Source organism: Argiope bruennichi, chromosome 5, assembly GCF_947563725.1.
Source record: "Argiope bruennichi chromosome 5, qqArgBrue1.1, whole genome shotgun sequence".
NCBI classification, from domain to species: domain Eukaryota; kingdom Metazoa; phylum Arthropoda; class Arachnida; order Araneae; family Araneidae; genus Argiope; species Argiope bruennichi.
In genome coordinates this window covers 68,029,192-68,055,183 of record NC_079155.1, presented here as the reverse complement: position 1 = coordinate 68,055,183, position 25,992 = coordinate 68,029,192, and the positions used below count along the sequence as shown (strand labels likewise).

The 25,992-nt window shown below is 31.3% G+C and overlaps 2 protein-coding genes across 4 annotated transcripts in view; one reads left to right on the top strand and one right to left on the bottom strand.

Annotated features, from left to right (window-relative positions):
- LOC129968492 (calcium and integrin-binding protein 1-like) overlaps positions 1-18,881 on the bottom strand; it is a 78,571-nt gene extending 59,690 nt beyond the window's left edge. The window contains exon 1 of the mRNA XM_056082426.1: positions 18,633-18,881. The gene's annotated coding sequence lies outside the window, so the exon portion shown is untranslated. The remainder of the gene's footprint in view (positions 1-18,632) is intronic.
- LOC129968491 (protein 4.1-like) overlaps positions 1-25,992 on the top strand; it is an 88,711-nt gene that overhangs the window by 6,866 nt on the left and 55,853 nt on the right. The gene's annotated exons all lie outside the window — the stretch shown is intronic.

The following is a 25,992-nucleotide window of genomic DNA, read 5'->3' as shown; positions in this document are numbered from 1 at the left end:
TGCCAAAAAGACATATTGATTTCATCTCCTAATCGTTTCTCTGAATTTATAATTACTTATCTTTTTTGGAAGTCTGGTTATCCGATTCTTTTGCACTGATGTAGTTCTTAAGACATTGTTTTGAGACTTTCGTCTAGTTTCGATGTAAGGTAATGGGTCTTGCACCAAGATATTATTCACATATTTACTGAAAATGATTTTTTTTCTTTTTAAATTCTATTCTATCGGTATTCGGAGCTGAAATTTCTGATTTGAATGTAGTTCATATGTAGCCGAAAATCTTGAAATTTTAATTTCTTGATAATTACTGGAAAATCCGGATTCCTAAACTTATCGGCTAAAAAGAGGGGGAAAAAATCCCAGATATTTCTAAACATAATACTAATTATCTCCTGAAAAATAAGTTGATTTTAGGAATTATTTGAAGCAAATGGTTGGTTAGAACCTGCCCCCTCCTTAAAAAAAAAAAGGAAAAAAATTGTGAGATGACGTGAAAATTGTGAGATGAAATTTGTGAGATGACGTAAAACATGCAAGTTCTTCCCAATTCCCAAGATCGAGTTTCACTCCAATTGACAGGGTACATCGGATTTATATTTTCTATTTATATGGCACTATTTTTAATCAAATGGATTATCAAAATTCTACATAAAACACAAAAATTCAACCTATGAATGTATAATTATTCTTATAATGTGAAAATCCGTTTCCCAGTTGACGAGATTTTATTATTTTCCTCTCCCTTTTCAATATTTCTCATTTTAGAATATGATAGGAATGTAAGATTCAGAAATAAAATCAATTGACACAAATAAAAGGGTAGTTTATCGATTCTTTTTAAAAAAGGAACCAAAAGCAACACCAGAAAATGATGGAATGTTTATACAATGAGGGAAGTTGGCGATTTTTCCTTACAAATTTGAACATTGATTGTTATGATACCGATGTACTATAGAACTAACATAGAAAAGACCTAGCAATCAAAGAGCTTATAGAGTAATTATTTTCCTACTACAATCCTACAGCAAGAGCTGTGGTACTCATATGCGATACATTTCTTCGTTTATGTCTAATTTTCAACATCGATTCAAATTACATTATCCCCAAAATAAGGAAATTCAACCTTGGCCGGAGCACATTAAATGCCAAAACGTTTCGTTTGTTGCGCAATAATGAAAATGTAAGAAACGTTAGGTTAGTGAATATCAGAGAAAGAATGTCCACACTTTCTTCAAAGGAGGGTCTGATCGAAGTAACCGTCTCTCTTTATATCGCGCTGCAATTGAATTACAGAGACAGATTGAATCTCGCCTGTCTGCTGACAGAGAAGAACATTTAAATTTGAGACACAGGAGAAGATCAAACGTTCCTGATATTTGGTCCGAAAAGGAGTACTCCGCTCTGAATTTCGATCCATGTGTGGATTACAGAAATGATGCCTCGGTTTCAATAGGAACAATGTCTATAGTCAGTCCATTTTTCAGCTTTAGAAACAGCTTTGATATACAAAATAATTTATCATCAAATTTTAGCGAAATGGCCGAATGTGGCGAGAACGGCAGCAATAGGGTAATAGTAGCAAAAGTGCCACTGAAAAATTACCAACCACGCAAGGCGCCAAATGACTGTATATCAAATCTTAGTCCTAAATATTTCTGAATAGGTGCTATAAAAATTGTTTGTAATTATTTTTGATGATTTCTAAATGTCTTTTTGATCCCGCATGATATTCCCATGTCATATCGGGTAGAGGCTAGATAAGTCTAAAGCTAATTTTTCCTCTTGGATGTTATGCCACGGGCAACGCTCTGCGGGTACTGCTAGTTTATGTATAAATGCGAATCACATGATAATCTGCGTCTTTTAAAATTTTCATATCACGATAATTTTTAAGATTTTTTAAACGTGTTCACAATAATTTGTGATTGAAAATTTCGTTTTTCTTTTATTTTTAAATGAATGGTAAAAGAATCACGCTCCTTTTCTTTCTATATGACCTTTTCAAACGAAAGATAAATGTCATCAACATTACCTTGATTTTGAACTGAAAATAATAGGAAATTCCTTATTATTTTAATATATCTAGCTGGATTAAAATTGGTGTTTGAAATGTTAGAATTACACATTATATTATATTTATTATTCGATATTTTTACAGTAATATACAACATATTGCTATGTTCAATAATATTTTGTAGTAATTCTTTGGGGAAAAATTACTATTCTTACATTTTTAATGTTTTTAAAGAAAGCAATTATAAAGCAAAAATTAAAACTATTATGCTTTATCTATTCAAATAGTGTTTTATATTTTATATATCTAGAAGTTTAACTAAATATTTAACAGTTATCTTCAATTTAATGTGACATTTATTATGACACAACTTTATGTGACATTTATCTTTCTTTTTCAGCTTATAAAACTTTTATACCAATAAAAAAATTTAATTACTTAACTACGATGCAATGGAAGTCAAATTATTAAATAATCAAAGTAGGTATATAAATAGGTAGATCCTACAAATTTACGAATTTCATTCTTTTCTTTTTTTATTAAATTTATTTTTTGCTTTTTATTTACTTTACAAATAAAAAGCAAAAAATGTGCTCGGAACTTATTTTAATTAATTGAAGTATCGTTTGAATATCAAAACATTTTTCTTAGAATTTTTTTCCATGTTTTTAAATTCGCTTGCACATCAGTGTTTTTTTTAAAACCCCAATTAGCTGTCAAACTGACAAGCCAATAACATTAGCGAACTTCGTATAAGAGTATTTAGATTATATTAAAAAGCTTTTAACCATTTCGTTTACTTTTAAATTTATATTTTAAATATTAAGGACAGAAAAATGCTTGCTGTGCGTAAATAAAGTAATTCAGAATACTTAGTTTCTAGTGATTATATCATTACTTTTAGTCTTAGTTAACTTATTTGAACACACAGATTAGAAATTTAGAATTATTTATTAGATTATTAGAACACCTGATTAGAAATTTAGTTTGATCTATTCTTATGTAACGATGCATTTTTAGTTTTACGCCCTTGTGCTGGTGCAAGTGATAATATTATTACTTTTAATTCTAGTTAACTTATTTGAACACACAGAGAAAATTTTTTTTAACCTGATTAGAAATTTAGTTTGATTCATTCTTATGTAAAGATGCATTTTTAGCTTTACGCTCTTGTGCTGGTACTAGTGATAATATTATTACTTTTAATTCTAGTTAATTTATTTGAACACATAGAGAAAAATTATTTAAACCTGATTAAAAATTTAGTTTGATCCATTCTTATGTAACGATGCATTTTTAGCTTTACGCCCTTGTGCTGGTACAAGTGATAATATTATTACATTTAATTCTAGTTAATTTATTTGAACACATAGAGAAAAATTATTCAAACCTGATTAGAAATTTAGTTTGATCCATTCTTATGTAACGATGCATTTTTAGCTTTACGCTCTTGTGCTGGTACTAGTGATAATATTATTACTTTTAATTCTAGTTAATTTATTTGAACACATAGAGAAAAATTATTTTAACCTGATTAGAAATTTAGTTTAATCTATTCTTATGTAACACATACAGAAAAAAAAAAAGAAAAAAAAAAAAAAAAAAAACAGGATTAGAAATTTGGTTTTATTTATTCTTATGTAATTTTTTCTTATGTATTGGTTTTATTTATTCTTATGTTTATGCTTTTAGCTTTATGGCCTGGTGATATTAAAATCAATAAAATAGTAATAATAATAAAAAAAAATATATATTGTTTTGTCCCCCGAAGTCTGGATTGCCTAAATGGCCTAATCTAACTGAAAACTAACATAAGACGAATTGAAACGAACAGAAATTAAAAAAATATAGGTATTAATAATTCCGATATTGACATCTCTTATTGACAAAGGTCATCCGATATATGAATATCGGCAAATCTGACAAAACAACATGACGCAATAGGCGCAGCAAAATCACGCCTATTCTATCCAAGATCAAAATACCAAAACCAAAACCAAAACCACCCCTCTGCATGCAGGCACTAGTCACTATCTCGAATCACAGCAGTACTTTCGCGAAAACAATTTTACCTCGCGTCCAAAATGGTATTAATCGGCCGTTTGCGACGCTTCACTGCGTTTTCCCTCAACTGCAAATTGACGCCCTTTCTTATCATCTATCTCCTCCAAGACAGAATTCCACCTTTTTAGCTTGCGTGAGTGGAAAGGCATCCCCTCTACCTATGTCTTTTTTTTTTTTTTTTTTTTTTTTTGTTGCTTCTTTCTTAAGTTTGTTTTATTTCTTTTCGATTTTGTGTCGTGTGGTTTAGTGAACTTCGAAAACTGGTTTCTCCACTTAGGTTTTATATGTGGGGTGTACTTCATCGGAGCCAATTCAACAACGTGGAAGATCTCGGATTTCTTTCTTCTTCTCGGAAGCTCGGATTTTTATAGGGTTGGACTTTCTTTGTTGTCTGGCGTTTGTCGAATGTTAGATGACGCTATGGTCTATCGATCGATGAAGTGAGGAAAGGGTGTGATAATGCATGGGCACAGATCTTTCTTGGTCGGGTAAAAGCATGTGAAGACACTAATAGAGCCCGATATAGAAGCAATTGAATGGTATAGATCAGAACTTCTTTCATTTTTTTTCTCCCCCCATTCATGGTCTTTTTGTGGTTAGGGAGGTTTTTTTTTTTTTTTTTTTTTTTTTGAGACCTTGATTGTTAGGTCCCAGTATTTTCTTGATTCCTTTATAGAAAATTAATGGTCGAATAATATAAATAGTGCAAATATATATATATATATATATATATATATATATATATATATATATATATATATATATATATTAGATATTTAAATTATTAATTTTTACTATTTTTGATAACCATTTTTTAAAAATCGGAATATTAAAAGTCCAAATTTATTGTCAAAAAAGTTGAATTTTTACGATTGAAGAAAAAATAAATTTTAAAGTGTTTATTATATAAATTAAATTTTTAAAGAAGTAAGTAGATTACAAAATATGATTTTAGAAAAATTTTATAACAGCATCCTTTGTGTTTTGTTATTTTAAAATTTGCTTTATACAGTAAATTAGAGTGATGAAATTATTTTTATATATATATTTAAAAGTTTTACTTGAAAAAAATTATTTTTTTAGTTTTCGAATTCTTTAATAAAATATTTTTTTCTTTAGTAATTCTATTATTCTTATTCATTTCGTTATCATTATTTATAAGCAAACAAAACGGATACAATTATTGTTATTATTATTATTATTATTATTATTATTTTTTTGCTGAATGTTGCATTTGTCAAAAATATTAAAAAGGAAAGTATGAGGGAAAATATTATAAAGAAAATATAAAGAATTGCTATCATAAAGAAGGGAAGAAAGGATAATTATATATAATTATAATTTTATAATTAATAATTCATTTACGTTCTAAAAATAATTTCCTAATTACTTGAACTCTGGCTTCATTGTGATTTTTGAACTGCGTGGGCAATTATTTTCCCCCAAGGAATCAAAATGCTGCATCTATAAATTTCTACATAAAACTATATAAGCTCAGAATACTTTCTGAGAATATCACTTCCCAATTTTTTTGCTTTCCTATTCTTTCTCTGTGCTGCACATATCATGGTTTTTAACAAAAACATTTGACAATAGATAAAAAGGGACTATATCCTTGAAATTTATGAAGAATAAAAATCGATAAAGAATTCGACGTCTGTTTTGCAGGCACACCCAATTCTAGTTATTAATTAAACTTTTAAAAATAAACATATACTTCCAGTTATAAAGTTTCTATAGATAACATAAATTATTGTATTTTTTGCTGTCCGAATTTTTTTTTTTTAAAAATGTAATTTTTAAAAAAATTACGGTTTAAATTTTTAAGCATTATTCTGGGATCTGATCATATTAAATAAAATATTTACGAGACGCATTTAAAAAAAATAATTACTATTATTCCATTACTAAAGTGAAGGGAACTATTAGTGAACTTATGAAGCTCAAAATAATATTGTTTAATGTGATACTTAAACCATTTCAGTGGCTGCCTTTTGAATATCCTACTACTGAACATTTTAATTTCATCTTTGAAACGAACTTCATAACTCGGTCAGATTTGACCTCGAAAGCTTGTAATTCTTTTTTTTTTTTTTTTAATGTTAGTGTCCCAAAAATATTTTATTATATCTGACAAAATCTGGGGAATGAATAAAGATTTTAGAATTCGTAATTTTGTAGCAGAACATTTATTAACTCAAACACTATGAAAAAAATATTTTTTTATGTTATTTAGAGCATATTTCCAATTTACAGTACGCTGTTATCTCTTACTGTTTGGAAAATGCCTATCGGACACGATTTCAGACGTCACTTTGTACTTATTATATGCAGTAGTTCAGTTAATTTGAAAAAAAAAAAAAAAATGAAATTAACTGGAGCAGATTTTAGGCTATCATGTGTTTAAATAAAATATGTGTTTGAGCCATGATATTACCATATTATGCATACCATAACTACCTTATTATACACATCCAACTTAAAATTTGAAATCGTAGCTTAATGTGAAATATCTGAACAAATGGTAATTATTCAAACAATCGAATTGGAAAACTGATATCTGTAAGCTATATTTCTTTTAGCAAAATTCAGGAATTATCAAATCTCTTCTTTGTCTCAATACTGATATTTCTGATCTCAAAATAAATTGCACATACATTTATAATACACTTATTGAAGCAGATTGCTAAATACAAAAAAATTTATACTATGTTTCTTAATGCTAAGATTTGCTTGTAGTAGAATTTTCCATCAGTGCAATAAATTAAAGATTTCAGTTGTTAACGACTGAAAATACCATAAAAAAACTCCATAGTCTTTTTTAAGTTCATTTTAAATTACTTTTTTAAAATTTTAATTAATTTGGTACAATTTAAATTACGCTAAAAGATTGCCTTAAAATAATCTTCCTTTTCTTTTCAAAATTTGTAATTAATAAAAGAGGAATTCTTTTATGGGCCATTAATTCAAAAGATTCCTGCATTTATTATAATTTTCTTTTTTTTTTTTGCACAAAATGCATTAAAACGCTGTACTAAGCATTTTTTTTTATTCTCCAGAATACATAGATTAGGGATTTTTGTCAAGAAGTCAAATGGATTGAATCATTGTGATTTTTTAAAAATTGATAGTAAATATTAACCAATGTGTTATAATCAGGCAAAGAACCAATTTAGAAATCTCTACGAGAATTATGAAGGGGAAAAAAAAGACATAAAATAAAAAAATAAAAAATTAAAATTCATTGAATTGCCGATCTTAGATTAAATGAATAGTAAAATATCATTAATGTGATAATGTTTAATAGGCTGGTACTCAATATCTGTTAAGAAAGAAATCGTTCAATTTGGCGTGTCGTTATTTTTTGGCAATTAGAATTTGATTAAGAAAGGTTTTTCAGAATTTTAGCGTTTTTCCTCAGTAACTTCGGAGTATATTTTTAAACGGAAACTGTTTTTATACCATTTTAAAATTAAAAATTAAAAAAAAAAAAGGCTTTGCTTTGATACCAATTTTTTTCGAGGATTTTTTAAATTTAAATAAAACACTTAAGTATTTTAAAATACTATCTTTCTTTGTTTTAGCTACTGCACTTTTACATAAATGTGTTAGGACAATATTAATACAATTTTTTGTGAGCATATTATCGCAGTTATATAATAAGTAAGGATAAATTTTTGAAAATAAAATAAATTTTAAAAAAAAAGACCTAACCAAAGTTAAAACATTATCATGCTATAACGTTTGTAGATTAGAAATTCGAATATCTTAAAAAAAATTTGTATTTAAACAGAACCATAAAATCATCCATTGGAATAGGAGATTCTATAAATATTCTTGGAATATTATAAAGCCTTCCCAATTTCTTTTGAAAGACATGGACCATGTCGTTTCATGGTATCAAATTACAATCTCGATATCCATCTTTTTGTAGCATCAACTCAAATAGTTTTTTGCGCACTTAAATTTTTGCTCATTTAAACCGGTTTCCGTCATTTCATGGAAAGGAAAGTGTGAATCATGAATATCCGTCATTAAATTCAACATTTACTATATGAGAGCATCGAATAATGTACGCTAAGCATGATGAATAATGAGTTTGGCCTATATTTCTAATGCGCCATTAACTCAATTGATTTTTTCGCACATGAATTTTTGCACCAAGTCCATGAAAATATTTCATTAGACAACTTCTTATTCTTTGCAAAAGCTAAAAATCAATATTTCTTGATTATTCAATGAATCAAGAAGTCGTCCCAGCGAATATTTCTAAAGAGACTGATGGCCATCATTGATTGCCAAACATTATGCTGATTTCTAATTCCAAAAGTAAATTGCAGCTCAAAGGTCGAGGAACAAACCTAAACCTATAAAACAACTGAATCTCCATTTAGTCCCACAAATCCTTAAAAAAAATACTTCATCATCGAAAACAATGTCTTATAATTTTCTTAAAGATTTCTAAAGCCTCCCATCTTCTTGCGAAAGAGTAGGACCTTTAATCAATTCATATTTCAATTTTAATCAATTTAATGAATTCGAATTTTATCTATTTTCAGATCTTAATCTATCCATCTTTAATCTTCCATTAATCCAAATTATTTTTGCACCAAATCCATGACGAGCACCAGATCCAAATGTCTCATTATATAATTTCTTTTTCCTTTTAAAAAAAAACCCAACAATTAATATTTCTTCATATCCAATGAGATATGATTGGCCTGCCCAGCAATTGCTTTGAAGATACTTCAAACAGTGATCGATAACCGTCATTAATAGAATAAAATGCAGCTCAAGAGCAGAAAACTCACGAAACCCAAACCATTAAAACAAATTTGCTCCAGCAAACCCTTAAAAAAATCACCCTTCAATGTTTCTAAAGTTCTTGAAAATTTTCTAAAGCTTTCCATTTCAATATAAAAAAAGCAAGGACCATTGTTGATTAAACACTTCTGGCTTGGTGATCAGGACACATCATTTATTTAAATTCTTAACGTAGCATTAACCCAAATTATTTTTGCCCCAAATCCATAAAAATGTCTCATCAGATAATTTCATATATTTTTTTTAAACTCAATAATCAATACTTCTTCATGACCAATGAGATTATTGGTCTGCTGAACAATTTTTTGAAAATACGGTGACCGATAACCATCATCAATAAAATAAAATGCAGCTGAAGAGCAGGAAACCCACAAAATCCAAACCATTGAAATAAATTTGCTTCAGCAAAACCCTGCTAACCCTAAAGTTCTTAAAATGTTTCGAAAGATTTCCATTTCTATATAACAAAAAAATTTCAAGGGCCATCGTCGATTAAATACTTCTCGCTGAGTGGCCAAGAGCATGAAATCCTCGAAAACGAAACCAATAAAACAAATTTGATCCAGGAAATCCTTAAAAAAAATCTCCTTTCATTGAAATGAATGTTTCTAAAGTTCCTAAGAATTTTCTAAAGCTTTCAATTTCCATATAAAAAAAGCAAAGGCCATTGTCGATTAAACACTTCTGGTTTGGTGGTCCGGCCACACCATTCATTTAAGTTCTTCCTCCCGCTACAGCCGACTTAAAAGCTCGCAAGAATCAATAATCTGGGGGATCATTTAGATTCAGAGGAGTCACCCTTCTGCAGAGGGATGGGTGAATGACATTATTTCTGAGTCACTTATTGCCGGCCCCATTAGGATTGTTTGTCAACCTTTTGTTCCTGTTTCCCTCTTGTATTGCTGGAACCCCCGCCGATATTGCGTCTGTTCTAATGAGATCTGGCAGCCCATTTCGGATATTGTTTTTATATCGAGGCTCCGAAAAATGATCTCTTTAACAGGAAGAGTGATAGGTTGTGTGTATTGATTTTTTCTTTCTTTGTGGACGTGAAGAAGTGCCAAGTTCTTTCTTGCTCTGTGTTTTGCCATTTTGTTTATTTCAGACTCATCTCTGTTTTTCGTTTTTGTCGGTCGTTACGTGTAATGATCCCTCGTCTCTTTTTCCTTTTGTTTTGGGTACATCGTTTTCTTCTGTTGAGTGAAGAATAGTTGTTTCGTGGAAACCTGTAGAGAGATGTAATGGCTGAAGTTTTACTTTTTTTTTAACGTCTATTTACGAGAATTGGCTAAAAAAGTAAAGTTAGATCTGATTTTGTTTGTTGAAACTTTTAAAGTTTTCTAAAATAAAAATTTTAAATTGATTTCATTTCCCATGTATTGTTCAATACGTTTAATTAATAAAAATTTTTAATCAAAATAAATTTAGTATATGAGTTTTTGCATATATTTTTTAATTGCAATTTATTTAGGTGTAACTGAAATTGGCCGGTACAATCTAGTGAAAAATTTCTGAGTTTGGATGTGGCACCGCGATAGCCTGGTAGTAAAGTCTTGGTTTCGGGACCGATGAGTTCCAAGTTCACAACTCGTTTCATCCGAAGAATCACCGTGTAAGCAATCTGTTAAATTCTTTGGGCAAAATGCCCCCTATTGCTAAGGGGCATTGTCTGGAGAAAGGAGAGCCAGCTCCAATGTCGTTCTCATTTGACTACGGTTCAGAAATATGAGCCCTGTCTGAAAATAGCCTCGTGCTGCTTGGAAAGGTATGTAATTACAGTACACTCTCGGCTCGTGACTTTCTCAAAAACTAAAAACTGCAAGTTGTGACTCTTATCTTATGGTTACCTTTTCATATTTGTGTAATCATTTATCAGTGAAAAATATAAAAAATTTGAGTCAATTTTCTTAAGAATTAGGCCTACCATTTACGTTAAGGTTTTGTTTGTTTCCTGCATTTTAGTTAGGCATTTCAGAATTTATGCTAAAATGTGAACAGCTTATATCCTTTAACTTACTTTTTCACTTTTTTCTTGAAACGTGCAGTTCCATATATAATCATATACAAATTACTAGTACAGAGCCTTCTATTTCAACTCGATACCTTACCGGCAACTGCTTCTATGTTTCATCGGGCCGCGACCACGTTTACATTCTACGTGGTTTAAGATAAATGGAGGGCTTAATGCTCTATAAGAAGTGATAAAATATATATTATAACATTGACTTTTGGTATAATATGTACTGGTGGGCAATGAAATGGGTTCATAGTTATCCGAACTTATCCGGCTTTTCTGTTATTTGACCTGCCCTTCCGCCATATTAAGCCAGATACTCGGGAATGTACTGTATAACTAAACTACTCTACGTTTCATTATCCTGAGACTATCACTTTTCGACGATTCTGCCTAAGGAGTGAGGTGCGCGGAATGATGAACACATTTAAATAGCGTAATTATGATCGAATAAACCGAATACTACTTGGATTTCCTAGTTCATTAAAAGAATCGCTGGCAAATCTTTGTTTTGCAAGCAGATTAAGACTGAAAATTCAACTTCAACTTATCAATTTATTATAGTTGCAAATTGGGTTACGCATTTAACAATTTTATTGAAAATAATAAAAAAAATGCAGAGAAATGAAACTGACATCATTAAAAAGTTTTGAGTTTCAAGATAATGTAAAAGACATTTTTGTGAAATGATAGTTTTGGAAGATATGGTAAGGGATTTCCAAGGTAAGTCGTATAATCTGATGACAGTTAAGCCTGTTTTTATGCTAGATTTTACTTTCTGTTTGTCACCGATTTCTTGATTTTTCTTTTCTTTTCTTTCTTTCTTTCTTTATTATTTTTTAATTTATTATTATTATTATTTTGTTTTTTTCTGACTAAATGGAGTTTACAGTGAACATGTTTCTCTCCAGACCATTTCTGTTGTACTTGTTTCCCATGGAACTTGTCATAGACAAGCCCGCTAATGAAGTCAGTGATTTTAAGCCGAGAGAGCATCTCTTGTTTTTCAGTAGCGCCATCTAGGGCCAAGAGTACGTCTTAGCTACTCATGCGTCACAACCCATTTTACGGGGCGGTCTTCATTCATGCATTTCATTCACTCATCCACAGGAAGATGACACACACACATTCGCTTGCACAACCCTTTTTTACTGGGGGGAGGCTCTTTCACACACTTCACAGAAATAACAACCATGGCCGAACCAGGACTCGAACCCGAGACGCCCAGATCACGGGGAAGATGTGTTACTCCTAAGCCAGGACGCCGGCAGACCATTTCTAATAATATTTTGCAGTTACATTCATTAGAGAAGTGGGGAATAAATACATCTGTAAAAGCACATTTGTTTACATTTGACTGTTGCCATTTGGCATTAAGTAATAAGAGCGATTTCTGTACCATTTATGTTACTGTTTTATATAGAGAGAGATGTTAATGTCTTTCTTTCGTAACTTAGGGGTATATTATTGCCTAAAATCATTTCTACATAATTTTAAAATTTAAAAATATCAATTTTACAATGTATTTCCGTATAGTTTTTTTTTTTCCATCATTTTCAATGAATTTCTAAACATTGCGTCTATATGCGTCTTGCAAAAATATTAAATTCATTTTTTGCGTGCACGTTATTATTGCTATATGATAAAGAATAACTTTTCAAAAATGAAAATAGACGAATCAAGACTAAAACATTTTCATGCATTGAGATTACCGTCCAGAAGTTCGGATCTCCTTCATTTTTTTATATGCCATCCTTGAGCGTCTTTTCTATGATTATTTAACATTTAATTTTTTTAATTTAATGTATTTTTATTGGTCAAATTCTTTGTTATTTTGCTTTTCTTTATTAAAGGGTAATGAACTAGGACGAAGAGTTTTCAAATATTTCACCTGTTCGGAGGGATGGGGGGAGGAGTCAAAACCTGAAATGTACATTTACGGAGGAAGAAAAATAATTATGAAAGCAAATGGCTTGCTAATTTATAATAAATAAAAAGAAAGTGAATTTGCTTCAGTTATTTGTGAAATTTTAATGAAAATATTCTTAATACATCAGAGTTAATTAATTAACCTCTTAATTATGGTTCGTATTCAGGTTAATATCAAAAATATTAATTTATTTAAATAAATCTTTAATTTTGGTACTTCATTTGAGCACAAAAATTTCCTTGACCTTATCGTTTAAAATTTCATTAGATTAATTCGTTGTTCCATAATCTTGTAATAAATATAACCCGTTTTTGGATTTTAAAAAATTCTTTTAATTATTCCCTAAACCCATATTCGAGAAAAACATTCTCGCTTTCCGGTTTTTTAAAAGTAAGAACTAAATTTAGGAATGAAATACTTATTATTAAGGAATGAAAAAATTATTTAATTCTATATAGAGGGAATATAACTAGATTCTTGACTGGCATTCCGCACGTTTTAAACGAAGAAAACGGGCATTATGGAAATAATGTTTACATACAGTAAAGTGGTTATAAGCAATCAATTGTGACTGATCGCAGCACTCCTAGAGGAAATTTATTGATTTTATCTTCCAAAATACTGTATATAATGTATAATGCGTATTGAAGAGAAGTTCATTATTTCAATGATTTCTTAATCAATTAATGCCAACTCTTAATTTCTTCGTTCGAGGGCAATGTCACTTCATAAAGAAGCGTCATATATAAATAATAAAATGTTTTAATTCATGATTAATTTCTCATTTATTTCTGCACATAAATATTAAAAATTATGACAGAGCCACTTTCCATTAGCTGCAATTAGTGGCAGCAGGACATTACATTTTTTTTTAAAGTTATCAGTGGGTTAGTAAAGTTTTAATAGTGTCAGAGGCATGGGGTTCGACTTCCCTTTGTCATATTTAGCTTTAAAAAGTCGCATAAACGCATTAACGTTTTATCTCCATGGCGCCTCGAATGGCTATAAAGTCACTGCTTCTACTCAATCACTATGCCACTGCCATTTGATAACCTATGATGTCGCGATTTTGGTGTTCCTGCACGTGTCCCAATATGGGGTTAGGAGTTTTGTTTCAAAAATTCTGTGCTAATTTATATGTTTCTCACAGTCAAAGTGCTGAATTTCTCTTCCCACTTAAAGGACTCAAAAACAAATGGATTTTTTTTTATATATAATGGCAAAAATGTAGTGTCTTGGGAAAAAACATCCAGTATCTATTTAATAGATGCATGATTAAAAAGTTCAGCAGCAAATAATGATATACCCGAAAACACAGTATAATGAAATAAAGCACCGACGAAACATACATAAAAGAGCAGCACATAAGCAGCAAAATACATATGAACTGTAACAGCACAAAGCGCTCAGAGAAAACTTAGGGCACAAAGACTGCGCTTACGCTAAGCTCAGCTAATTGACATCAGTTCCGTCTTTCGACTTTTTATAGTTGGAGTGATGGGACAAAGAAGATTATCGAAGGATATCGTATCTTTGCTGCTAATCAAGATATCGCTAAAATTCTCGAATATTCTGAATCCTACCTTTTTGTTTAAATGTCCTATAAGTTTGTCGTCAAAGCAGATGATGCTGACCCGACGTACATTCAGAATTCATTTGAACTATCTGTAAAACTCCTTCCTTACATGAATGTAATTGCGAGAGAAACAGTATAACAAATTCTTAAGAATAAGATAAACTATATCAATGCTTTCCAAACTTTTTCCATTCTCGGCGCCATTCATAAAACTACAACTGACCTCTAATTTCTGTATAAATTAGGTCAAAATAACCCTAACGCAAATAAATTTATTGAAGAAATTTAACGAGTAGGATAATCAGTGAGATGAGGGAGAGTGTTGATCACTACGTATTTTTTCAAATCGTCGATTAAATTACATACAACTACTCTCATTTCCTTTTCCTCATTGATTCTCGTACGAAATTTTTTTTTTAATGTAATTATGGTAGAAACGACGAGTAACAAATGGGATTAAAATTCTCCGAGGTGTTGATATTCACTCTTTATTAACAATCATAATTCAGCTGATCGATAATGAAAGCATATATTTCCCCCACTTAATTAGTTGTATAAGAGAAGGTTTAGAAATAGTTATAAACCACTACTAACTACCACTATTTAATACTCTGATTCCAACTTTTGGTGATAAAGTTTCTGTACGCTGAAGGGCTTTGGAAATTCCAAAACTGAACAAGCCGGTTCTAATAATAGACTGCTATCGCATATAATCATGCCCATTTATATAGAATACGAAGAGAGGTCGTGCATGCCATTTGTTTGTTTGCACCAGCTGTAACTTATGAAATGGAATTAAAAATGTAAAAGAGATTCTGGAAATTAAAAAAATGCCTTCCGGCGTTCTAATAAAGAAGTCGAGATTCCTTGTGGTTTCTTCGAGATTCCGCACATTTTGGGAATCACGGAACCATACTTCTAAATAACAAGTGCGAGGGTTATCCCCAAATTTTCTTGCATATTTCCTAATAAATGCGTATTATTAACCGCATGGCATTGGCGTACAGTAGTTGTGAAATAGCAGATTGGTGCGATCTTTGGCGATTAATCACTAGAATCCGATTAATACACAAGCAGCAGAAAATCGAACGTGCATTTCGAAGGCCTTTCTTTTAAAGACCAATTGAAAATAAATGTTGGCCCAGAACTACAATTGTATTACAAACTCACGTACCAAATGCTCACATACCAATTAAATCATTGCTTTTTTTTTCTTCTTTGAGTTATCTCGTTTACGTGCTTGTCAAAAATATAAACCGACAGATGGTTAAATTGTTGGCGGATTTTTGACATGTAACTACAATTTAAATGTTAATCTGTTTAATAAATTTATTCATCTAGCTCTACTCGTTTTGTAGCTATCTTCTTAACTTATATTCGGACAGCCAGGCTGACAGATTTTTCTTTGAACGGATTTCGTTCAAAATTAGATAGAAATTTACAAATTTGGAGTAAAGGCCATGTACCAAATTTCATCCGTGTAGTTCACAAAATTTTTCAATTATTTTGTTGACAAACAGATGGGCATAATTCCAAAAATATGCTTGTTGAACTTTGTCTTCTAATGTACAGCCGATCACCTCGCCTCCACTGAACGGAGCAGTATCGACAGGATTTGTTGTGGCTAACTTTTACACAATCCATCCACATCGCTGGCCATTTCTCCGAATTAGCATCCTTTTCGAGGCTATAGATCCCAACTATAAAGTGATCAATCATTGACCTTTCTCCTCAGCCTCCCGTACAACTGTCATCTTGTTTTACGAGGAGCAAACCACCAATTTGAGAAAATCTCCTCCGAATTCTTTATATTCCTCCAAATGTGCATTCAATTACGAAAGGTGAATAAACACTTTAAAATTTCTAAATAGTTGGGGGAAAAGCTGAATTTGTCTGACTCACGGAAGCCCGAAACGTAGAGATTCATCAAAAATCTCGAGATCGTTTTTTTTTTTTTTTTTTTTTTTTTTTAATGATTGCAATATTTTCTTTTTTTATATGTTATATAGTTGATATGTTTTTACAGAATATATATATTATTGCCATAGTCATAAGATGCATAGAAATGCGCATTATAGAAGATGGCATACATTTTAACGTACCATGAAAATGTTTATTTTTACGTTCTCGAGTACAAAATATACAGAACAGAACGCCGTCTCATACCCCCGTATCCGTGACCATTCTGGTCACTGAACGGTTTGGTAGGCATGTTACGGGAATTTTATTTAATTAACAAAATATTTACAGTAGGAAAACGAAACAAAAATAACTATTTACAAAATTTACAATTATATAAGAAATTATATTATGATGAGACCGTAGTACAAAATATACAAAGGTTCAAATGTTCAAAATGTCGTAAATTTGAATGCTGGCATTTTAATGAATCTCCGTTTCAAATCTCCTTAGTAAAAAAAAAAAAAAAAAAAAACCCACATTTTTAGAATTATGAATTGGCAATCGCGATTCAGAAACTCTTTGATACAGACGGATAAAATTTAGTGTATGGCCTTTTCACCATATTTGCAGATTCGATCAAATTTTGGTCGAAGTACATCTATATGAAGTGTGCCTATCGGTCTGTCTGTCTGAATAAAAATGACCGCTGTAACCGAAAAGAGTAAAGAGTTAGACGGATAAAATTTAGAAGAAAATTTTATCATTTGATCCTTTTTTGAACTGAATCCTTCAATAGGTTGACTATCTGTTCATCTGTATATTCAAATAATCTGTGATCTTGTTTCTAAAATTTTAGAACTTTATCACATTTTGAGTTCAGTCAGCTGAAAATGCATTCTCGATTTTCTCCATTATACTACGAGGCACAAAATGATCATGTGCGCCATCCTGTCGCTTTACGTTGGAAGGGGAAAAGAGAGGGAGATGCTTCGCTTGCATTATCAGTATGCACTTGTCTCGATTCAGAGGTTAAACAGTTAACTGTTTCTGAAGAGTATACTCGTCATGAATTATGACAATTATTATATTTATATAATTGTTTAATTTTTATATTTATAATTAATTATTTATTATATTTATAATATATATATGTTTATGACAATTTAGATACAATTTTCCGAAGAGGTCGAAACAGTTAATTCGTTGGTTAAAAATAACGTGCGCAAACACGTTGCCATGGAACTTTGTCATCTTGTGATGGTTCTGTTTTTTTTTTTTTTTTTTTTTTTCAAAACATCTGGCAAGGTTGTCCTAGTCACATTATTTTTGTGTTTGTTTATCAGTATTTTGTATTGTTATTCACTATTTTATGATTAGGTTACTTTGGGTTTCACGGCGTAAAAGCCAGATTTTGTTGTAGGCATAGTCAAGAAGTATCTACAGTATAAATTGTCATAAAAATGAAATACATAGATTTAAAAAAAAGTATTAATGTTTGCTCTGAACAAAATAAAATTTTTGATATTTAAATTAAATTGTCAAAATTAATTATTTTTAGGAATGCATAAATTTGCTCTCAAACTTTGTCATCTTGTAAATGGCTCTGTTTTTTCCAAAACATCTGATGAGATTCTATTCTCGTTATTTTTCTGTTTCTTTATCAATATTTTGTATTGTTATTCATTATTTTATGAATAAATTGTTTTGGTTTCATGGCGTCAAGGCCAGATTTGGCCAAGTTACGCCAATCGTATGACTTGAGTTGTAAGGCAAGCCAAGAAATACCTACAATGTAAATTGTCATAAAAATGAAACAACGAAGCATTAAAAGAGCATTAGTTTTTACACTGAACAAAAACCAAAGTGAACAAAATAAAATTTATGAAATTTAAATAAAATTATTGAAATTAATTATTTTTAAAAATGCATACATTTTCGAATGAACAAGCTAACCGCTGAGTACTTTGCGATTGGAACACCTGTACTTAAAAGGGATGAGCTCCTGAGAGGCATTGTTTTATGAATATGCTTGCTCATAAAAAGCTATGAAAAACTGATTATTATATGATAAGACAATAATTCTTTTTATGCATTATTCGTTATTTATAAAAACATAAAAATCAAAACAAAAATGTGTACATATATTGAGCATTAGACAGTAACGGTTCTTTTGTTTTGAGTGTCACAGCATCTTAGAATTGTTTTTTTTTTTTTTTTTTTTTTTGTAAATTATGGAATTTACCAATCCAGCTTATTTGTCTTTAACGAAAAGAAAAGGTAATACAATAAACAAACCATAAAATCTTACCTTTTCTTATTTGTTTTTATGGCTGATTTGGGATGGGTATTTTCTGAGCCGTCTTTTTCAGATTCTTCTTTTCTGGGAACAATGCGAAGTCTTCGCCATTTGTTGAAAGACCGAGTTGGAACTGACTTCGCTGAAAGCATTATTTCATTGTTCTGAGAAGTGCTTTCAACGACGAACGACGCCACAATTTTTTACGAAGCATTAATACGTTTTTATGTCTCTGCAAGCTTCGCGAAAAATGGCTGAGTGTAATTACTTATTTCAATTTATCATGGTTTGATGATAATGAAAACAAAACAAATAAAAAACCCGCCTCCAAGGGAATTTTATATTTAAATGTTTTTAACTATTCAAAGAGGAGAATTTTGGACAGGATATAAGCAGGAATGACGGATTTTTTTTACTTCCTCAAATCCGAAACTTCCGGGTTTGTAAAATTTAAACTTATTATCTTTTCAGATTTTGTTTCAGCGTAAAAGTATCATTCAACAATTACATTTTAAGTTTAATTGTATAGTTGAGGTTTGTGACGTAATTGTAGAATGACAGAATTGGCAAAATGCCAAGACCCACTGTTACTAAACGATAAGATCCTTTAAAAGCAACAGTGTTATTAATCAAGCTTCTCAAAAGGTTAATTACTTTTTATAATTAGTGATAGTGATGAATTTAATTTCTTGAAAGTCAATGTATTTTTCCTTAAACATTTATTCGAACCCTCATGTTCACCAATAACGCACTGAATATGCCCAACAGACCATTAAAATTTTTGAAACTCTTACGAAAGTGAAATGATTATCTTAAAAAAATAGTTTTAAAAAATCGGTCACAAATTTTTATGATAATCCATAAAAAATAATAAATAAATAAAAGAGCTTATTAATTCTGCAGTGAAACGAACTGAACTGGTGTTTAACCCTTAAATGCACGAATTTTATTTTTAATAAATAAAATATGAAATCTACCGGAAAATGGATGTAGTTAATGGAACATACGCACACACAATACATCATCATGAACAATCACTCCTTGGATGACAAATTTACTGCGAACAATAAACTCTCTTTACATTACAAAACATGAAAATTCATGAAACAATTATTTTTAGCATTTAAACATAAAAGAATATTGCTTTTGATACGACCTCTTTACATAGTGTAATTTTACAATTTGAAAATATATGCCAGTGAACAACGCAGTCTTTTCATACGTCTATAGACGGCAAAGGATGAAATGACCTTCTAGGTTTATCGAACTTATGTAGAACCCGATTTTGAATCTTGGTGTATTTTTACATCACATTTTTTTTTTTGCATAAATTTATCATTATATGCAAAAATATATAAATATCATTTATTATTCTTACCTTGTTTCCACCCGAAAAATATTGTTACGAAATTTCCGGGTTCGTTTGGGTAGTGGAAGTTATATAGTGTGGAGAACGCTCAATCAGCAGGCGGCAATAGAAAAAAAAAAAAAAAAAACGACATTTATTTACACAAAGACACACAGGACAGCACAAAGACGACAACTATATACAGCATAGGGAAGACAATTATTTTCAGCCGAGACGTGCTCACAATAAGACTCTACTGCAGTCAGTAGCTCACAGCTTAGTTCAGCACTAGCTTGACTCCGTCGCTGCTCTGCTAATCTCTGGAAGACTCGTTCCTCACCGTTGATTCCAACTACTCCCACGGCAGCTGCAGACTGCCTCCTTTTATAGGTCTCCGGAGGCGGGGCTAGAAGCCTCTCAACCAGTCAGGAACTTCCGAGGCGTATCTCGGTTCCTAATGGACGGATCGGGAAAATTCTCGATGTTTCGGGTATAATCTATTTTGGCGCCAAAGTCGCCAAATTCGTCGGCAAGTCGTCGCTAAGTTTGTCGCCAAGCTCTGGGGCCACCGACGCGACACCAGGACTCCGTCCAATACAGATGACTGTAAAACAGTCTTTCTGATGATGGAACCAACTATGCTGGGAAGCAGCATTACAGATTCGTAACAATACTTTTGCTGCATATTTTTATCATTTTTTATATAAATAATCGTAATTCCCGTCGAAGTGAAACTGTACTCAGATACCATGCCAACAGTGAAAATTGTCACCGATAAAGAAATAACTATCAGAGATTCTATTTGAGTTCGGAAACGGTAAAATAGGCTTGTTAAAATTAAATTATAAAAAGCACTATGTTACTATATAAGGTGATATGAGGTTCTAAGCATATGAAGCAGATCTACATCGCTATGCATTTAAGGGTTTAAGTTTTATAATATAAATGTTACCAGCAAAGTTTAATAACCAGAATTTTATTGAATGCGTTGGCATTTTTAAGCAGAGCATGAAAAAATTAATATTTTTCTGAATATTCTGTATAATGCTAATCGAAAAATAGCTAAATATGAAGTACATCGTTGTTCGTTTTGAATATGAGTTTATCATTTTAGGATCAAACCATGCGAAACTCTTTTTGGTTGTAAACCTTAGTATGTCTCATTCGTCTTCTTTGATCCCAAAATGTTTTAAAATGAAGAAAAATAGCTTGAAAAAAATAAACCAAATAAAGCAAAAACTAATCGACTTACCAGATAAAAAGATCTTGCATTTCTGCAGAATGCATACCTTTTAAATAAAAGTCTAATCATGGCCTTCTTTGCATAAATTCGAAATTCAGTAATGATATTTAACTAAATATACATCGGGCGGAAAGATTGGTTGGCTTACCCTAGATGAAAGTACATGCCAGACCGTTGTGGGGTTGGATAGACCAAGACCAAGTGATCAAAGCTTAAATGAGCGAATCAAGTGGTATGGTACAGTAAAAGGATAATGTATGTTATAATAATTTATACAAGATTAATTTTTACATTAAAAATGTCAGTAAGCATATATAATCTTATCTTGCCTAATCAAATTATAATTACACTGAAAAACCAGAAAAACTGGTGCAAGTGCGTACATGTAAATAAAAGAACTACGCAATAAAGCAGCGTAACACGATGTGATTGGCCCATCTATGTAGGACAATAGGTATCTGGCAAAGCTAATAAATCGGTTCTTGCTGCAAAAATGGCAAGTTATCAAGATTTCAGGGATTTTGAATGAGGTGTTAAAGTGAACACACTAGGGATAGGACGAAACATTTTCGAGGCAATATTGTAATTTGAATTTCCGAGTACGACAATTTTACGAGTGTATTGTGAATAACAAATATTCAGTAAAACAAGAAATCTCTGACTTCGATGCAGCCGGAAAAAGATCTTGAAAGAATGGGACTATCGAGAATTGAATAGAATCCTCAAATGGGATAGATGTGCAATATTGCTTCAAATTGTTAGGATTTCATTGCTGCGGCATCAACGTCAGAGTGCGAAGTATTCAACGTACCGTCATTTATATGGGCTTTGGAAGCCGAAAGCCAATTTGTGTGCCATTTTGATTGCAAATTTGACAAATTTGATTTATGCCTTGCATGGGATCGCCAATACTACTATTTAACTGTTGATGACACAGAAGACATTGCCTTGTCTGATGAATCACAGGTAATAAATGTGTATGGGTATGGAATCAATCCCGAAATATATGGACAGAACATGTGAACAGAGGACTGTTCAATCTTGTGGATCTTCTGGGATGATTTGAGGCATATGCAGTTAGCGTGATATGGAATCGCTGATTTGCCAAGTGATGAATCTGATAAATGACAGGTACGTAAGAATTTCGTACATTTACCTACAGTCATTCATGCTCATTCTGTATTTCAAGGGATTTCGAAATTCCAGTAGAACATGCATCGAGATTTACTACTGAGTGATCCCGGAACGATCTTTTGATTTTAGACACTTCCATTATTGAACATATCTGTGATGCTTTACAACGTGTTGTTCAGAAGAGATCACCAGCACATCGCACTCTTATAGATTTGAGGACTGCCTCTTGTAATGCATGATGTGAATTGTCTCTAGTATACCTTCATATTCTAGTCCAATTCATACCATGTCGTTTTGCAGCACTTTTGTGTATTTGTGGGGGTTCCATACGATATCCATACTGCCTTGCTGAATTCATGATGTGAATTGCCTCCAGTATACCTTCAGATGTTATTCTAGGCCATACTATGTCTTTTGCAGCACTTTTGTGTGTTTTTGGTGGTTCTATATCATATTTACATTGCCTTGCGAAATTTATGATGTGAATTGTCTCTAGTATATCCTTCAGATATTAGCCCAATCCGTACCATGTCGTTTTGTAGCACTTTTCTGTGTTTGTGGGGGTTCCATATGATATCTATACTGCCTTGCGGAATTCTTGATGTGAATTGTCTCCGGTATACCTTCAAATGCTAGTCTAGTCCATACCATGTCGTTTTGCAGGACTTTTGTGTATTTATAGGCACTCTATACGATATTAGTAGATGTATCAGTTTTTTTCTTCTGAGTCTTCAATGCATTTTACGTGCTGGTTATGATTATTCAAAGAACCAGGGGCTAAGAATCAGATAATGTTTAAAGTTATCAATATATGGATCATAACACTAGCTCATTCAGTTTGAAATATATCATGATCCACGCCTCTTCTCTTCTACCCCTCTCATCTTTTCAGTTTTTCTTATCCAACACCGACCCGTGATTAGATCGGTGTGCATCGGTGCGTTCATGTGTGCACTCATTCACAATATATTGTGTTTCCGGTGCAGACATGATTTATTTTTCACTTACGTTGAATAGGAAGCTTTTCACTTTCTGCTTTGTGTCTGTTCGAAAATTATTTGTTAATGCTGTACTTAATGCTACAGCTTTGTAGATGTGTTATGAAAAAATTTAAGCGCCGTTTTAAAGGAAAATTAAACTTTATACACAACTAGTAAAAAGTTGATAGAAATAACTTAACCTTCCAAGCGGTCGATTATTTCGGTGTAAATAACTATGTGTGTATGTGTAATCAAAATTTTATAGTAATAAATTGATTCCGCTTGAATAAATATGCATTAGTAGCATTGAAGCCAGTCATTGACAGTGAAATTGTACGGTTCATCGCTTGAAGTAGTTAAGTAACAAGTGAAGAAAATTTTTTAAACATTGTAATTTATTTCAGAGATATGCAAGTTTTCTAAAGTAAGTAATTCTAAATTGTAAAAATATCATAGAAAGATCAGGTTATTGACCTTATTTGTGTGTTCAACCATTTAAGATAGAAAGATTTTACCATTCAAATACTAAATACAGATTAAGAAAAATATTATAACTAAAAATTCTATTTTGAAATTTTGTTGTAGATCTCGATTAAGTCCGAAAATAAGCGAATGTTATACGAATTTTTTAAATTTTATTTTGGAATTATATCCTATATGTTTAAATGAGTTAAAAGGATAGATATTTTATAATAAAATATAAACCTACACTGAATTTTGGATCTCATCTGACGGTGAAAAAACTGTTTGCCTACCAATACATATGTGAATTATGATCAATGCAATCAATTAAAAAAAACCTTGGTGAGTGTTAATAAAAACCAGTTATTATTCGCGTTAAACGGGATTTTTACTTTAACAATAGTTTGACTATAAATCAAATAACACATAGAGAGAAATTGATGAAATTTCGGATGTGGTATTTATATCAAATTTTGGATCAGGTCTGCCAAAGTAAAGAAAAACTTTACAAAATAGTCTTCCGATTTTTTTTTTCAATTATATACATAAAAAAATCCATATTGACAAATTTTTAATATTTTCGCTTCCATTCAAACATTGTTTTATTTTTAAATAAACAAATGCGAAAATACTTTTAAATTGTTTATAATTTTATTCGTTTTCCGGCGCGTTTTCTCTAAAAAATATTTTAATAATCTTTAGTTAAAGCGTTTATTCACATATGCGTAGTTCCTACATACCTTTCTAGTTTTTATTTATTTATATTTTTATATAATTATTTCTTTAATTTCTGCGGAATAATTATGTTGATATGTATTAGTGCGTATACCGGTACAATAATTGAAAAACGCAGTTAACTAAAATAATGAATTTTACTGCAGGATCTTTACACCTAAAATGAAGATTTGTTTCTAATTTTCGATTAGATAGGTCGACTGTCCCTTTATTTGTATGCACTGTCATGTATGTAAATAATTTAAATACTTAACAAATAAGATAAATGAAATTTTGAATGTGGTCTTAATACCAAAACTGTTGATATGCATCATATTTTGGACTCAGTAAATCAAATATAAAAGGTATTCTTATAAAATGCGTACTTGGTTGTCTTTACTATTCGACGAAGTTAAACACAAAATGTAAAAATGATAATGGGAAGTGCATATAAAAACACCGCCGCTTTTAAATATATCTGTCACTATTCTTTTAATTAGAAATCTGCGTGTGCGTAGCTTCTTAATGATTTATTTGAAAAATGTTTTTTTTTTGTTTAATTCTTCTCAAGACCTTGTTTAAATTAATTAGATCAAATATACGCGAATATACATATCCCCCCCCCCAAAAAAAATAATATCTTGTCAAGCGTGAGATTTTTTTGTACATTTGTATTCAAAGAAGAGAGCTAGTTTGACAGGATATGTTGTGTATCACAAACAGAAACAAGTAGATACAGTTACATTAATTACATTCATCTTGTGGCTTGGAGGAGAACCCATTGACGGTGCTTGAACTGGTCGTCTCGGATCATCATACCTTCTGTTATCTAAAGCAGAAGTTTTCCCAGTCGGAAATCATTCGAAATTCTAATTGTTCTTCCAAGTACCTACTCTCTGTAACTGTTAGTTGTTGGTGAACTTCTTAATTGGAAACCTCTCGATTCTGACTTCGGACTAAGTTTTGTGGATTCACGAGAGCGTGACTCTCACGGAAGTGGCTAAAGTCACGGAAGCTGTTAGGAGTGACCTCTAACAGGTGATAGTATAACCTATCGTGCGGTCTCTCCGGCGTACAACCCCATCTCCAAGGTTTATCATTTACCCCGATCTGTTTGCAACACAACATGATCGGTATTTTACTGAAACCCTGCATTTGTGTTGGTGTATCTCTTTTCAACTTCTCTAGATCTCAAGGTTTTGTGGAAAACTAGACCCATTTTTTAAAAAAAATGTCCGAATAATCTGGATAATCAGTTGTGTTTCTCTTTCGCCAATTGTGGTGTTTTTTTTAGCGACGGGGGGGATACGATATGGATCATGTTTTTGTAGAGGAATATCAAGGACGTCTGCCTGGGAGGTTAGTTGTCTTTTTTCATTATGCTTTGTCCTTTCATTTACAAATGTTATGAAACTTGAAGTTCTGACAATGCCTGTCATTCTGGATTTGCCAGCATTCATCCCACATTATCTGGTTCATTATCAAGATGGA